The sequence below is a fragment of the Rattus norvegicus genome, chromosome Y (genome assembly GCF_021556685.1).
Source record: "Rattus norvegicus strain SHRSP/BbbUtx chromosome Y, alternate assembly SHRSP_T2T, whole genome shotgun sequence".
Lineage (NCBI taxonomy): Eukaryota > Metazoa > Chordata > Mammalia > Rodentia > Muridae > Rattus > Rattus norvegicus.
The window spans coordinates 16872623-16888800 of record NC_141555.1 but is presented as its reverse complement, the minus strand read 5'-3'; positions in this window follow the sequence as shown (position 1 = coordinate 16888800).

Here is a 16178-nt window from a genome sequence, read left to right as displayed (position 1 = left end):
ACCCAGAAATGAACCCACACACCCATGGTCACTTAATTTTTCAGAAAGGAGCAAAAACCATCCAATGGAAAAAAAAAAGAGCATTTTCAGCAAATGGTGCTGGTTCAACTATAGGTTAGTATGTAGAAAAAGGCAAATTGATCCATTCTAACTGCTATGTAGAAAGCTTAAGTCCTAATGGATCAAGTACCTCCACATGAAACCAGATACACTCAAACTAACAGAAGAAAATTGGGGACGCATCTCGAACACATGGGCACTGGAGAAAATTTCCTGAAGAAAACAACAATGGCTCATGCTCTAAGATCAAGAATCAACAAATGCGATCTCATAAAACTACAAAGCTTCTGTACAGCAGAGGACACTGTTGTTAGGACAAAATGCAACCAACGGATTGGAAAAATATCTTTACCAATCCTACAACACATAGAGGACTATTATCCAAAATATACAAAGAAATCATGAAGTTACACTACAGGGGGACAAATAACCCTACTGAAAAATGGAGTAGAGAGCAAAACAAAGAATTCACAGCTGAAGAATATCGAATGGCAGAGAAACACCTAAAGTAATGTTCAACATCTTTAGTCATAAAGGAAATTCAAATCAAAACAACCCAGAGATTCCACCTCACAACAGTCAGAATGGCTAAGATGAAAACTCAGGTGATAAAAGATGCTGGTGAGGATGTGGAGAAAGAGGAACACTCCTCCATTGTTGGTGGGATTGCAGACTGGTACAACCATTTTTAATATCAGTCTGGAGGTTCCTCAGAAAATTGGACATTGAACTCCTTGAGGATCCATCTATACCTCTCTTGGGCATATTCCCAAACGATGTCCCAACATATAACAAAGATACATTATCCACTACGTTCATAGCAGACTTATTTATAATAGCCAGAAGCTGGAATGAACCCAGATGCCCTTCAACAGAGGAATGGATACAGTAAATCTAGTACATCTACACTATGAAATATTACTCAGCTATCCAAAACAATGACTTTATGAAATTCATACGCACATGGATGGAACGGGAAAATATCGTCCTGAGTGAGGTAACCAAATCACAGAAACACACAAATGGTATGCACTCATTGATAAGTGGCTATTAGTCTAAATGCTGGAATTACCCTAGATGCACAGAACACTTGAAACATAAGAAGGTTGACCAAAATGTGAATGCTTCACTCTTTCTTTAAAAGAGGAACAAGAATACACTTTGGAGAGAATGAGGAGGTAAAGTTTACAACACAGGTATAAGTAAAACCCATTCAGAGCCTGCCCCACATGTGGCCCATACACATACAGCCACCTAACTAGATAAGATGGATGAAGCAAAAAAATGCAAGCTGACAGTAACCAGATATAGATCTCTCGTGAAAGACACAGCCAGAATACAGTAAATACATAGGCGAATGTCACCAACAAACCACTGATCTGACAATGGGACCCTTGTTGAAGGAGTCAGGAAAGTCAGTTAGAACATGAAGGGGCTGGAGACCCCATCTGAACAACAATGCCAACCAACCACAGCTTCCATAGACTAAGCCACTACCCAAAGACTCTACATGGACTGACTCTGGGCTCGAACTTCATAGGTAGCAATGAATATCTTAGTAAGATCACCAGTGGAAGGGGAAGACCTTGGTCCTGCCAAGACTGAAGTCCCCATTAAACGGGATTTTAGTGGGGAGGCACTAATGGGGGAAGAAGGGGAGCTAACACCCATATAGAAGAGGATGTGTAGGGAAAACGGGTATGTGGATCCAGAAACTTGGAGAGGGAGTAACAATTGAAATGTTAAAAAAACAAAATAACCAGGGTTGTGGATTTAGCTCAGTGGTAGAGCGCTTGCCTAGCAAGCGCAAGGCCCTGGGTTCGGTCCCCAGCTCCGAAAAAAAGAAAAAAACAAAACAAAACAAAAAAAAAAAACAAAAAAAACAAAAAATAACCAAGTTAATAAATATGGAAAAAAAGAAATTTTCAATATGTTTATTCATAAATAATATGAAAATCAAAACAACCCTGACATTCCACCTCATACCAGTCTGAATGGCTACAAAAAAACATCTCAGGTGACTGCAGATTCTGCCAAGAATGTGGAGAAAAAAAAGAGCACTCCTCCATTGTTGGTGGGATTGCAGTCTGGTAAAAACCATTCTGGGATTCTGTCTGAGAGCTTCTTTAGAAAATTGGACATTGCACTCTCTATGTCCCCAAGTATATCTCCCCTGAGCATATACCCAAAACATTCTCCAACATACAACAAAGACACATGTTCCACTATATTCACAGAAGAAGCTGGAAAGTAACCAGATGCTCTTCAAGAAAGGAATGGATACAGAAAATGTGATACATCTACACAAAAGAATACTACTCAACTATCAAAAAATGGCAGCATATAATTCATAGGCAAGTGGATGCAACTAGAAAATATCACCCAAAGTGATGTATCCCAATCACAGAAAAATCAACATGTTATGCAGTCAATGATAAGTGGATATTAACCCAAATGCTAGAATTACCCAAAATCCACATACCACAGGAATCTCAAAAAGGATGACCAAAATGTGGATGCTTAAATCCTTCTTTAATAGGGGAACAAGAATTCCCATAGTAGGGCATATTGTGGCAAAGTTAGAAAAGAGACTGAAGGAACAGTCATTGAGAGCCTGACCCACATGCGGCCCAGACATATACAGCCACCAAACTAGATAAGATGATTGAAGCAGCAAAGAAGTGCAGGCAGACAGGAACCGGATGTAGATCTCTACTGAGAGACAAAGCCAGAGTATGGCAAATACCTAGGCAAATGCCAGCAGTAAACCACTGAATTGAGAAAGTGATCACGGCTAAAGGAATCAGAGAAAGACCTGAAGGAGCTGAAGGGGCTTGAGACCCCATAAAAAATGCCCATCAACCACAGCTTCTGAGACTAAGCTACTACCCAAAGACTATACATGAACTAACCCTGGTCTCCAAACTCACAGATATTACTGAATGCCTAGTAGTGGGACCAGTGGAAAGGGAAGTCTTTGGTCTTCCCAATACTGAACCCCCAGTGAATGGCATTGTTGGGAGAAGGGCAGTAATGTGGGGGTGGATCAGGAGAGGAACACACCTAGAGATGGGGAGTGGGAGAGGCTAGGAAATGTTATCCTGGAAACCTGGAAAGGGAATAACATTTGAAATATAAATAAGAAGTTCCCAAGTTAATAAAGATTGAAGAAAAAAAACACTCCTTCTGGAAGAGGAGAATGTATGTTTTTCCATTCAGGCTCTGTGTGAAGAATTTTGGACACCTGGGCAAATGTGGAATAACCCTATAGTACATTGGATACATTTGGTTATTTCTGGAAAGTCTTGGGTGGTAGGAACATCTTGGGGAAAAAGGGGAGATCCAAGTTCTCCATATCTAGATGGGGACAGATGTTGGGAACCTGGAATGTGTGGGGAAATTACCTGTCCCAGTTTGTCAGTAGAAGAGTCAGCAGAAGGTGGCCCAGGCACAGTGTGATCTTCTTTGAATCTTTCACTGTTCTCTCCAGTACTGTTTTGTAGATATTGCAGGCACTCTGGCTACCAACTCTTCAACGTCCATATGTTTTTCAAACCCAGTAGACATAACCCACTTTTCTTTTTCATCTTCCCAAGAATGGGCACTAAAAATGAGGCCACTCTTTCTGGTAACAGGATGTAAAGCAGATGTTCTGGTATCCCTGGTCAGTGGGTTACTCAGTGATCTGCTATCCTTGGTCAGTGGATTACTCATGCCCTAAGGAACCCTCAGAGGAAGTGGAAATGTCGATTTCTTGTTCTCTGTCAGTTAACTTCTGGGGTCTAGGGCCCTCTTATTGACTGAAGCCTTTATACGATCTTTGAGTTTCTGTAGCTTTTCTGTAAAACGAGCATCAGGTTTTTTGAATCTCTTGTCTTCATAGGGTTTTGTGCATCAGAACTTGTGCCAAGTCTGTAAAAGTAGTCCCGGAGGTGGAAAGTCGCTCGGGTCTCTGCTGTTCAATTGCTTCCCCCATTGGGGTAGGATGTTGCAGTCTGGTTGGGGGACACTGAAGACTGTCTAAGGTGTCGAAGGCTGGAAACCCTTCAAGTGCTTCCCCCATTGGAGTCCGGTGTTATAATCTGCTTGGGGGACAGTGAATGGGCTTCCAGGCTGTGGAGGCTGGGAATCCTTCTACTGATTCCCCTTTTGCACTCCGGTGTTATAATCATCTTGGAGGACACTGAAGGGGTTCCCAGGCCGAGGACGCTGGGAAATCAGCAGTGCATGGTCTGAGGGTAAAGCACGGGATGAGGCCCGCTGGCCTTTCTCCACACATCTGGCCGTTTAGTCGTTAAGGAAATTGAACAAGAAATGGCGAATGGGCTACTACCCCGTGAAGGGGCAGTGAATGTACTTGCCAGTGGTGAGTCATGTTGAGCATGAGTGACCTGTATCCTTTGAGTATTGCTTTCTCTCCCGAGAACTGTGGACAAATCCGGAAGGGAAAGCAGGGAAATCTCGAGTGATCGTTGATCTTAGAAAACAACCAAAGCTGGAGAGGGTCTGTCCTCGAGTTTGCACGGGCAGTAGCAGGTCTGCATGGGGCAGTCGCGAGTTCTGCACCAGGCAGTTGTAAGGTATCCATGGGTCAGTCGCGATGTCTGTAAGGGGAAGTCACGAGGTCTGTACAGGGAAGTTGCGAGGTCTCAACGCGGCAGTTGCGAGGTCTCCATGGGGCAGTGGCGATGTTTCCACGGGCCAATAGCGAGGTCAGCATGGGGCAGTCGCGAGGTCTGCACAGGCCAGGCAGGAGCTGCCTCACTTGTCAGTACTTGTATTAGCGGGGTGATCATCCAAGCTTTCTGAATGAGGAGGAACCTTGTCGACTCTCTTTCTTTGAGTCCATAGTGCTACCTCTTTTGTGCACAGTGTCAGGGGTTATGAAAAGGGATTCCTGAAGGAGCAACATGAATGAAAGGTCAAAGGGTGCTTTGGAGACTGTGCTTTCAAGTGCCTCTTACACCTCCATTGGTGCATTGATGTGTCTTGGAACCACCTAACCGAATGGGAAAGGTTGACCCAGACCCTTTCTCCTCAGAGACTGCAGGGACTAGAATATCAGTGGTGGACTGCATTAGGAAATGAACATGTGATAGGATTTGAATAGAGCATAGAATGTGTGAGATTGATATTAGAATTCCATGTAAGTTCCATGTGTTACTGTGATGCTTCTGCCTTCATGTCTCACTCACTAATTTTTCTTGTCATAAAGCTCTTAATATTCTTTCTGTCATGACATTTTTGAAATATTGAGAATGCTACACAATTGAAAGTATTTTCTCTAGTCACATACATTGAAATACTAAATGTCTCTTGATATCCTATGCAGTTGCCTGGCCAGAGATCCTGGGATGCTTTCAATAGTGGTAAGGTGATAAAACACAACCTGTTTGTGTTACAGGCTTTGCTTGTAAATAATTCTTTTGGTGACCCCTAATTAGGTTGTACAAATGCCTCCTGCCTTTTACAGACAAATCTACAATCACCCTTGCTTGGAGAAAGGAGTTAATTTAAAAAAGGAGTTAAGCTTCTTTCAATGAAAAGGAAGATATTAGGCTACACTCCTCAGAGCAACAAGAATCAGCTACTGTAGGAAGAAATATGCATCTAGGCAACAATGAATGTTCCAAGCTAACATGTGCAGTAAAAGAATGTATGGAAAATACCACTCCTTTATTGTTAGTATTATTAATCATTGTATTTGTTTTCATTGCAAATATTAACCCCTTTCCAGTCCCCATTAATAAACCCCACCACCACATATTCCTCCTCTTTTTTTCTAAGCAGATGCCTCCACAACTCTCCCACTCATTCTTGCCTCACCCCTCTAGAATCACTCTTCTCTGAATTGCTCTTCTCTGGGACATCAAGCATCTAAAGGACTAATTGCTTCCCCTTCCACTGGTGTGAGATGGGGCAGTTCTCTGCTACATATGTAGGGTATCAGACCATGTATATCCTATGGTTTTTGGTTAGGGCCATGGGAGCTCTAAGGGGTCTGGTTAATTGATATTGTTGTTCCACCTCTAATTACAATCCCCTTCAGCTCCTTCAGCCCTTCCCCTAAATCTTCCATTGGAATTTTCAGGTTCACTTCCATGGTTGGCTGTGTATCTGTATCAGTCTGCATCTGTATCAGTCAGGTGCTGGCAAAGCCTCTCAGAAGACAGGCAGATCAGACTCCTGTTTGTAAGCACATCTCAGCAACAGCAACAGTGTCCGGTTTGGTGTCTGCAGATCTCTGGATGGCCTGTCCTTCAGCCTCTGCTCCATATTTGCCCCAGAATTTCCATTAGACAGGGACAACTCTGAGTATATTTGAGATGGGTGAGTGGTCCCATCCTTGCACTGGGGGCCATGTCTATCTACTGCAGATGGTGTCTTCAGGTTCAATTTCACTGTTGTGTATGTTGGCTAATGTCATCCCTGTTGGGTCCAGGGAACCTGTCGCTTCCCTAGTATCTGGGCCATTCTAGAGATTACACCCTTACCACTGAGTGCATGCTATGTGCCTTTATTTGTGTTTGGGTTACGTCACTCAGGATGATATTTTCTAGTTTCATCCATTTGCCTATGAATTTCATGAAGTCATTCTATTTAATAGCTGAATACCACACCATTGTGTAAATGGACCAAATCATATCAATCTGTTTCTCTTTGGAGGGACATCTGGGTTCTGTCCAGCTTCTGTCTTTTATAAATAAGGCTGGTGTCACCATAGTGGAGCATGTGTCCTTGTTGTAGGTTTGAGCAAGTTTTGGGTATATGCCAACCAATGGTACAGCTGGGTCCTGAAGTAGTAAATACTATGTTCAATTTTCTGAGGAACATCCAGCTGGTTTCCAGATAAGTTTTAAGAGCTTGCAACTTCAACAGTGACAGAGTGTTCCTTTTTCTCCACACCCTTGCCAGAGTCTGTTGTCACCTGACTTTTTTAACTAAGCCATTGTGACTGGTATGAGGTAGAATCTCAGGATTGTTTTGATTGGCTTTTCCCCAATGAGTAAGGATGTTGAATATTTCTTTAGGTGCTTCTCAGCCACTCAATATTTATCAGTTGAGAATTTTTTTGTTCAGAACTGTAGTCCACTATTAAATAGTGTTATATGATTCTCTGGAGGATAGCTTATTGAATTTTTGTATATATTGGTTATTAGCACTCCATCTGATATAGGATTGGTAAAGATCTTTTCCCAATCTCTTAGTTGCTGTATGGGACTTATGACAGTTTCCTTTGCCTTACAGAGACTTTGGAATTTTGTGAAGTTCCATTTTTCAATTTTTGATCTTAGGAGAAAAGCCTTTGATGTTTTATTCATGAAATTTTCCACAGTACCAATGTGTTCGAGGCTTTTCCCTGCTTTTTCATCAGTTACTTTCAGTGTATCTGGGTTTATGTTGCAGTCTTTAATCCACTTTTATTTGAGCTGTGTTCAAGGAGATAAGTATGGATTGATTTGAATTCTTCGACATTCTGCCCTTCAGTTGAAACAGCAAAATTTTTAAAAAATGCTATCTTTTTTTTTCACTGGATGGTTATAGATCCTTTGTCAATTATCTAGTGGCCATAGCTGTGTGGGTTCATTTCTGCGTCTCAATTCTATTCCATTGATCTACCTGCCTGTCTCAATACCAATACAATACAGTTTTTCATCACCATTGCTCTGTAATAAAGCTTGTGCTCAGGGATGGTGATTTCCCCAAAATGCTTTTATTTTTCAGAATAGTTTTCTCTATCCTGGGATTTATTTATTCCAAATAAATTTGCAAACTGCCAATTCTATGTTTGTGAAGAATTGAGTTGGAATGTTGATGGGGACTGCATTGAATCTGTAGGTGGCTTTTGGCAAAATGTCCATTTATACAATATTAATCCTGCCAATACATGAATATGGGAGACATTTCTACTTTCTGAGATTTTTCAATTTATTTCTTCAGAGACATGTGTTCTTGTCATATATATATATTTCACTTGCTTGGTTAGAGTCACACTGAGGTATTTTATATACTTTTTTGACTATTTTCAAGTGTGTCATTTCCATATTTTCGTTTTCAGCCTGTTTCTCTTTTGAGTAGAGAAAGGCTACTTATTTGTTTGAATCAATTTTATACTCTGCCACTTTGTTAAAGTTGTTTATCAGGATTAGAAGTTCAGTTGTGGAATTTGTGGAGTCACTTATATACTACAACATCATCTGCATATACTGACATTTTGAATACTTACTTTGCAATATGTATCTCTTTACCTCCATTTTTTGTCTAATTATTCTGGTGAGGACTTCAAATACTGTATTGAAAAGGTAGGGAGAGAGTGGGTGTCCTTGTCTAGTTCCTGATTTTAATGGAATTGCATTAAGTTTCTCTCCATTTAGTTTGAGGTTACCTACTGGTTTGCTGTATATTGCTTTTACTGTTCTTCAGTATGGTACTTGAATTTCTGATATTTCCAAGAGAGTACCAGGAAGGGGTAGGTTCTATAAAATGCTTTCTCAGCATCTAATGAGATGATTGCTTGTTTTTTTTTTCATTGAGTTTGTTTTTGTAGTGGATTAGGCTGATTGGTTATTAGGTTCTGTATATTAATCTATCCCTGTGTCTCTGGGATGAAGATTAATTGTTCATGATGGATCGTTGTTTTGATATGTTCTTGGATTTGGCTTGCAAGAAATTTACTGAGAATTTTGGCAAGGATATTCATGAAAAAATTGGTCTGAAATTCTCTTTCTTTGTTGGGTCTTTGTTTGCTTTACTTATAAGCATAACTGTGGCATCAGAGAAGTAATAGTGGTCCTTCTATTTCTAATTTGTGGAATAGTTTGGAGAATATTGGTATTAGGTATTCTATGAATGTCTGAGAGAACTATGTACTAAACCTTACTCGTCCTGGGATCTTTTGGTTGTGGGACATTTAATGACTGCTTCTACTTCTTTTTAAATTATGGGAGTATTTAGATGGTTTATCTGATCGTGATTCAACTTTGATATCTTGTTTTGTCTAGAATGTTTTCCATTTAATCCTTACTTTCCTGTCTTGTTAAGTGTAGGCTTTTATACTAGGATCTGATATTATTTGAGCTTCCTCATTTTCTATGGTTATAACTATTTCACTTTTGATTTGTTATTTTTAATTTGAATACTAATTATTTACCTATCTTCTGGATTTTTCAAAGAACCAGCTCCTGGTTTTGTTGATTCTTTATATAATTCCTTTTGTTTCTTGGTTGATTTCAGTCCAGAGTTCGATGATTTCCTTCTGTCTAGTCCTCTTGGTGTATTTGAATTTTTATTGTTTCTGAGATTTCAGGTGTTCTGTCAAATTGCTAGGGTATCATAGCTCCTGTTTCTTGGTGGAGGGTCTCAGAGCTATGAGCTCTCTTCTTAGCATTGCTTTTATGTTTTCCCAAGTTATGCCTTCATTTTCATTAAATTCTAGAAAGTCTTTAATTTTTTTCTTTATTTCTTCCTTGAACAAGTTCTCATTGAGTAAATCATTCTTCAGCTACCATGTATATGTGGGTCTTTGAATGTTCTTGTTGTTATTGAAGACCATTCTTAATCTGTAGTGATTTCATTGGATGTATGGGATTAATTCAATCCACTTTTATCTGCTGAGGCCTGTTTTGTGATGGATCATATAGTCAGTTTTGGAGAAGGTACCATGTGAGACTGAGAAGAAAGTGTCAGGACCCATAACAAGACAAGCTAATAATTAGCAGGCCATCATCCTGAGATGGACAGCCTTGGATTATTTTATAATCCACAACTGGTTCACCCTTATTAAGAAAGGCTATAAGGGATTCATTTTGGGAAAGTTTCCTGCTATCAAAGTGCTATTCCTGGCGTTATTAGTAGACATATATAACAGTCATTGAGTAAAAGCACAACCCTTTGGAGCAGATCTCTGCTGGCCTAGGAAGTTGTACTGTCCCTTAGTTATGCTATACAGACAAATAGATGAATTCTTTAGTATTAATAATGACCTTACAAAAATTCATAAAATTATGTCAACGTTTATTAAGCTCTTTTATAGTGGATCTGCTAGAAGTCTCTTTCTAATAATCAAAATTGCAATGACAACTCTGCCAGTCTATACAGTGTAACCAGTTAATTGCTCTGAGATAGGAAACAGACTTTCTCCTACTCAGAACACATTGCAAGAGGTTGCAAAACAGTTATCAAGAGTCATAAAAAGAGAACAAATGATTTGTTACAGGTGCAAGGACAGACGATAAGATATTGACTGGATATATCTATATATAACTTCTCTATCAACTATGGTTTTGGATCTTCAGTGAGCCTGTGGAGCTGACACTGGTGATGAACATTTAGCCAGATAATTACTCCGGATAGATATTCTTGTAAACATTCTTTGTTGTAAACTTGGATTTCAATTTATGCTTTGATCTTTCATATGAGGTAGTGATGAACTTTGTAACACGTGATCATGTATTCTGAAAGATATTTAAGTCTGAGAATAAAGAAAAGACACACAGAAGGACAGAGAGAAGGACTGAACTGGAAGGACAGAGAAAGTTGGACTGAGCTGGAGATGGGCCGAGCTGAAAAGTCAGCTTTGAGCTAAGGAGAACTGAGCTTAGTAGAACAGAGCCAAAAAATTCTGGGATGAGAATAAATGTAAAGATGAAAAACATATGTAACATAAGAGAGCAAACTGCAAAATGCAGAGGAAAAGAAGAAAAAAAAAAAGAAGTTGGAAAGAACAGAAGGTGCAGGCAGGTTTCTACTCACCATGGGACAGAAAAGGTCATTTCATAATAACAATGCAGGCTTAGTCTTGTTAAAAGGAACAAGCCTTTTCTTTTACAAACTTGGGTTTAATTCATTTAGCATTAAAAGGGTAGAAGCGATTTCTTTCTCTCTTTAATAAAGACTGGAGTTCATCATTCTTCATTGGTCCTTAGTCTTTTGCTCCATATGCATATGTAAGTATGGATATCTGTGTAAGTATGTAATTACGAGAATGTATGCATGTGTGTGTGTGTAAGAATGTAATTGTGAGATTGCATATAAGTTGGGCCCAGCTGAATTTAAGGGGAAAGGTATCAATTCCCATTTATTGAATCCAGGTGTGAAATTATATGTTTATGCATATTTGACTTTGTAAAAGTTTTTACTTCTGTAATTGCTATGCACTTCTCATTGTTTAATAGACAATAGACATCCTTTAATTGCTCCAAGCTTCTCTCTAGCCTGTTAAGCAAGAAGCATAAGGGCAAAAAGGAAAAGGCTCCAGCAAGTAATCCTCTACTTTATCTCCTGCTGTTTTAGAATGAGGTTGTAAGTGCCAGAGCCTGCAGTTTCTGGTCTCAGAAGGCAGACCAGTTACAGTAGCCAACCATAGTGACTTAGACATAGATAAGTAAATCAGATACAGTAACATAGTAACTTAGAGTTAGATAAGTAAACTTATTATTATACAGCAATCTGAAATATCTTGTAAGACAAAATCTTATCACATATCTCATAAGACAAAGTCTTACCCTCCGCTAACACGCTTCCTCCTCAGCTGCCTCACGAAGAACCAACAGGAGAAAGAAGATCAATCTTAGGCCTGGCCCATGGCAAGGAGGTGTATTATTTGTTTTAGGATGAAATGTTCTATTGATATTTGTTAAATATATTTGGTTCATACATTGTTAGTTTCTTTGTATCGTTGCTTAGTTTCTCTTTTCATGTTCTGTACATTTATAAGAGTGGGGTATTGAAGTCTCAAACTATTATTATATATGGTATAATGTATGCTTTGAGCTTTAGTAAAGTTTCTTTGATGAATATGTATGCCCTTCAATTTGTAACATAGTTGTACAGTATTGAGTTTATCTTGGTATATTTTTCGTTTGATGAGTATGAAATGTCCTTTATTACCTTTTTTCATAACTTTTGCTTGAAAGTCTCTTTCATTTGATATTAGAATGGTTATGCCAGGTTCTTTCTTGGGAATATTTGCTGGGAAATTGTTTTCCCGCCTTTCACTCTGAGGAAGTATTTGTCTTTGTCATCGAATTGTGTTTACTTTATGCAGCAAAATGCTGGGATATATATATATATATATATATATATATATATATATATGTGTGTGTGTGTGTGTGTGTGTGTGTGTGTGTGTGTGTGTGTGTGTGTGTGTGTGTGTTCAGTTACTGTGTGTCTTTTTATGTAGGATTGAGTCCTTTGATATTTAGTGATATTTGGGACCAGTTGTTTTTTTCTATTAATTTTTTTTGTTAGATGTCAAATTATGTTTCTGTGGCTATCTTCTTTAACTTATTTTGTGATTTTTCAAAGTAGATTATATTCTTTCTTTGTGTGGGGTGTTGCTTCCCTCCTTGTGCTGGAATTTTAGCTCTATTATCTTTTGAAGGACTGGATTTGTGGAAATATATTTTGAAGGTTTGCTATTGTCGTGGCATATCTTGTTATCTCCATCTATGTAGTTGAGAGTTTTATAGTAGCACGGTGACATTTTTATTCTTTTGAGATCTATGTGATATATGTTCAGGATCTGCTAACTTTCAAAGTGTCTCTTATGAAGTCTGGTGGATTTCTGATATGTCTGCCTTTTAATGTTACTCGACCTTTTTCCCTTACTGCTTTTAATACTTTTTCTTTGATTTCTGCACTTTATATTTTGACTATTATGTGATGGGAGAAATTTCTTTTCCAGTCCAATTTTTTGTAGTACTTTATTCTTTTCATATGTTTTAGGTTGTCTCTTTCTTTAGGTTAGGAAACATATCTAGTATAATTTTGTTGAAGATATTTACGGACCCGTCAAATTGGGAGTCTTCATTCTCTTCTATACCTATAATCCTTAGATTTTATCTTCTCATTTTGTCTGGGATATCTGGGATGTTTTGGTTTAGGAGTTTTTTGTGTTTTTCATGTTTTGATAGTTGTGTCAATGTTTAATATGATGTCTTCTATGCCCGAGGATCTTTTCTATATTTTATATTTTGTTGTTTGATGCTTGCATTCTTGACTCCTAATCTCTTTCCCAGGTTTTCCAAATTCAGAGTGTCCCTCTTTGTGTGTTTTTGTTGTTATTGTTGTTGTTGTTGTTGTTGTTGTTGTTTCTGTTTAAATCTTTACTTCCTGATGGATTGTTCAATTCCTCCACCTGTTTGTTTATGGTCTCCTGTTATTTAAGGGATTTTTGTGTTTCCTCTATAAGGGTTTCTCTCTCTTTACATCATGTCCTGTATTTCCTTGATTTATGTCCTTCTTAAAAATCCTTTAACATCATCATGTTATGTGATTGAAGTACAAACATTTCTTTTTCTTTTCTGTTGTGTTGAGGGTATCGTAGCCTTGCGTTGATATGAGAACTGGGTTCTGATGAAGTCATGTAGCCTTTGTTTATGTTGCTTAGGTTATTATACTTCCCTCTCGCCATTTCGTTATCTCTGGGGTTAGCTGGTTTTACTGTCTCTGACAATGGATTGATCCTCCTGTAAGCCTGTGTGTCAGCACTCCAGGGAGTACAGCTCTCTCCTGAAGGATCTTGTGTACCAAGAGCTGTGGATCAGTTTCAGCTACAAGAAATATATAGAAACCAAAGTATGCTGTAACATACTTCCTCTCTTTTCCTGAGTTCTGAGGACTCCAGGCAGTTCTCTCTGAGAAGTGGTAGTCTCTCCCATGATCTTGAGTGTGTCAGCACTCCTGGAAGTCCAGCCATTTCCTGGTGGAGTATGGGCACAAAGAGATGTGGTACAGGTTCATCTCTGGAAACACAGCTTTGATTCCTCTTGGTTTTTAATATTTCACTGAAACAGATCACAAATGAAATTTGAATCCCTGACCAGTAAGTCTCTTTGTATCTTCAGAGATGGGACCACAAAACAATGGCACCTGGGATTTTACCTGGGTGCTGTGAATTATAATTAGCTATCTTACCCTTTCATGTCAAATGCACTCCTAGTGGAGATAATTGCTCAGTCAACAAAGCATTGCTGTTGAATATGAAATAGACTATCGTTGACAAATGAAAATGTTTAGGCAATGTCATCTAGGACATTGAATTGTAATATATTTATGATCTCACATAATTACTTCATGATGGTTTAACCAATGCATGGAATGAATATTCATTAAAATGAAAAATAGTAAAAAATTTACTTTTACAACTTACTGCATCATGTAATAAAAAATAAGTCTTCATTAATGTATCAGGCTCCATAATAGTGGTGTAGATTAGGAATGAATAAAAAGTATTATGAGCAATCTTGTATAAAAATTGCATTACGAAATAAGAAAAGAGAAAGAAATGAATGCATAAATCAGTGTGTTGAAGGTGATTGTATGCAAATAACCTTAGAAATAAGGTCATGGAGATTGTCCTAAGGAAGTGACAGTTAAGTTAAATTAGATGAAAAATAATTGAACTATATTTCGGGCAGTATTGCAAAAAAATATTGTCGATAAAAGGAAAAAGAGCTTGACATATACAAAAAGTAAATGTGAAAGCAGTTTGTATAGATTAAGTGATGGAAGAGAGGACCAAATAAAACTGAAGCTTAGGCAAATATCACATATGGGCTTATGGAAACAATATAAGAGATATAAATTTTTATTTATGGAAAATCTCTTAGAAATCATTGAATAGTTTTGCATAAGTTTGTTTAACTCACTATGTAGATAGGAAGAAACTCTGGTTGCTTATGTATTATGAAATGATACAGAGAATTATTTGAAGGATGTTTTTGAAGTCAATTTGGAAGTTTTATCAGTGATAATGAAAAAGATTCATATCAGAGAGCTATGTTGGAAATTTTTGTGTTTCGTAGTAGACTGATTATGGGGAGGGCAGGAAGAAAAAGACAATTTCTTGTTTTGAGCAAATGAAAATATGTTGGAGTTATTTACTGCGATGTGGAATATTTCATGATAAGTATATTTAGGAGAATTTTAAAGGAATATATTTTAGATCGATTTACTTGAAGATGCTTGTGAGAACCTCTAACTCACTAGAAATTCCTATTTACTGTCAAGGTTTGGTGATTTATGCCATTACTCAGAGAATGAATTAATAGCTGTTATATGACAAAAAATGTACTTAAATAGATGTATTATTTTTACGTTATATTTGGTAGTTCTTCTTTCATTAAGAGAAAACCTATGCTTACATGACATGCTTGTTTAGTATATGCACACAAATAATTTGCCCATTTATTTACTACAAACATTATGGATTGCAATTAGCATTTAATCCAACTTTATGGGAGCTGACACAACAGTTTGATTAGAATATAATAGCTCATTAAAGTGAATTTCACAGAAAGAAGTGATTTGCTCATATTTTGTAAAGTTACAAACTCTAGAAGAGTAAAAATATATAATAAATATCTAGTGCTTCTACATTTTCCCTTTAGTATTTAATCGTGTTATGATACTCATGCAAAAATTCCTTATCCAGACGATTTGAACTATAATATCTAGTACTATTAAACATATCAATAATATTTTACAACTATATATGCTTCAGAAAATTTTCATCAAATGAGCCAGAAATTCTTCATGACTTCAAGACGACATTGGGAACAGAATAAAACATACAAAGGGAAAGGCAGAAAAGGATTGACACATGCACTGTTCTTGGTTTGAAATTTAACAATCATGCAAGTTATAGGATAGAGCTTTGAAAGTAGAGTCAATGAGAAGATGAAAAATGCTGAGGAAGAGTAGGTAAATTGAATTCTTGCTACATGAAAGAAAATACTGGATCTGAATGTGAGGTACATTTTATATAATGACCCTCTTCTTCTGCCACTATTTATTCAATGCTTTCATATTTGTTCCTATATTAAGTTCCTAAAACATATCAATGATTCTGATTATTCTTAATTAATGAACATGCAGTTCAGCTATTTTAATATTCCACATTATCTTAATATTCTTCTGTATCTTTCAATATTAAAATTATACAGAATTATTTTGATTAGAGTAAAATTTTATTTTTTATCATATGAGAGAAGAAATTATTAACAAAGAATGGATACCTGATATTTTCGAAAAAATGTCAATAGATGTTTAAACTGTACATTTAAGCTCAACCATTTATACCTACTCCAAATGAAACTCATTGATATGTCACTACA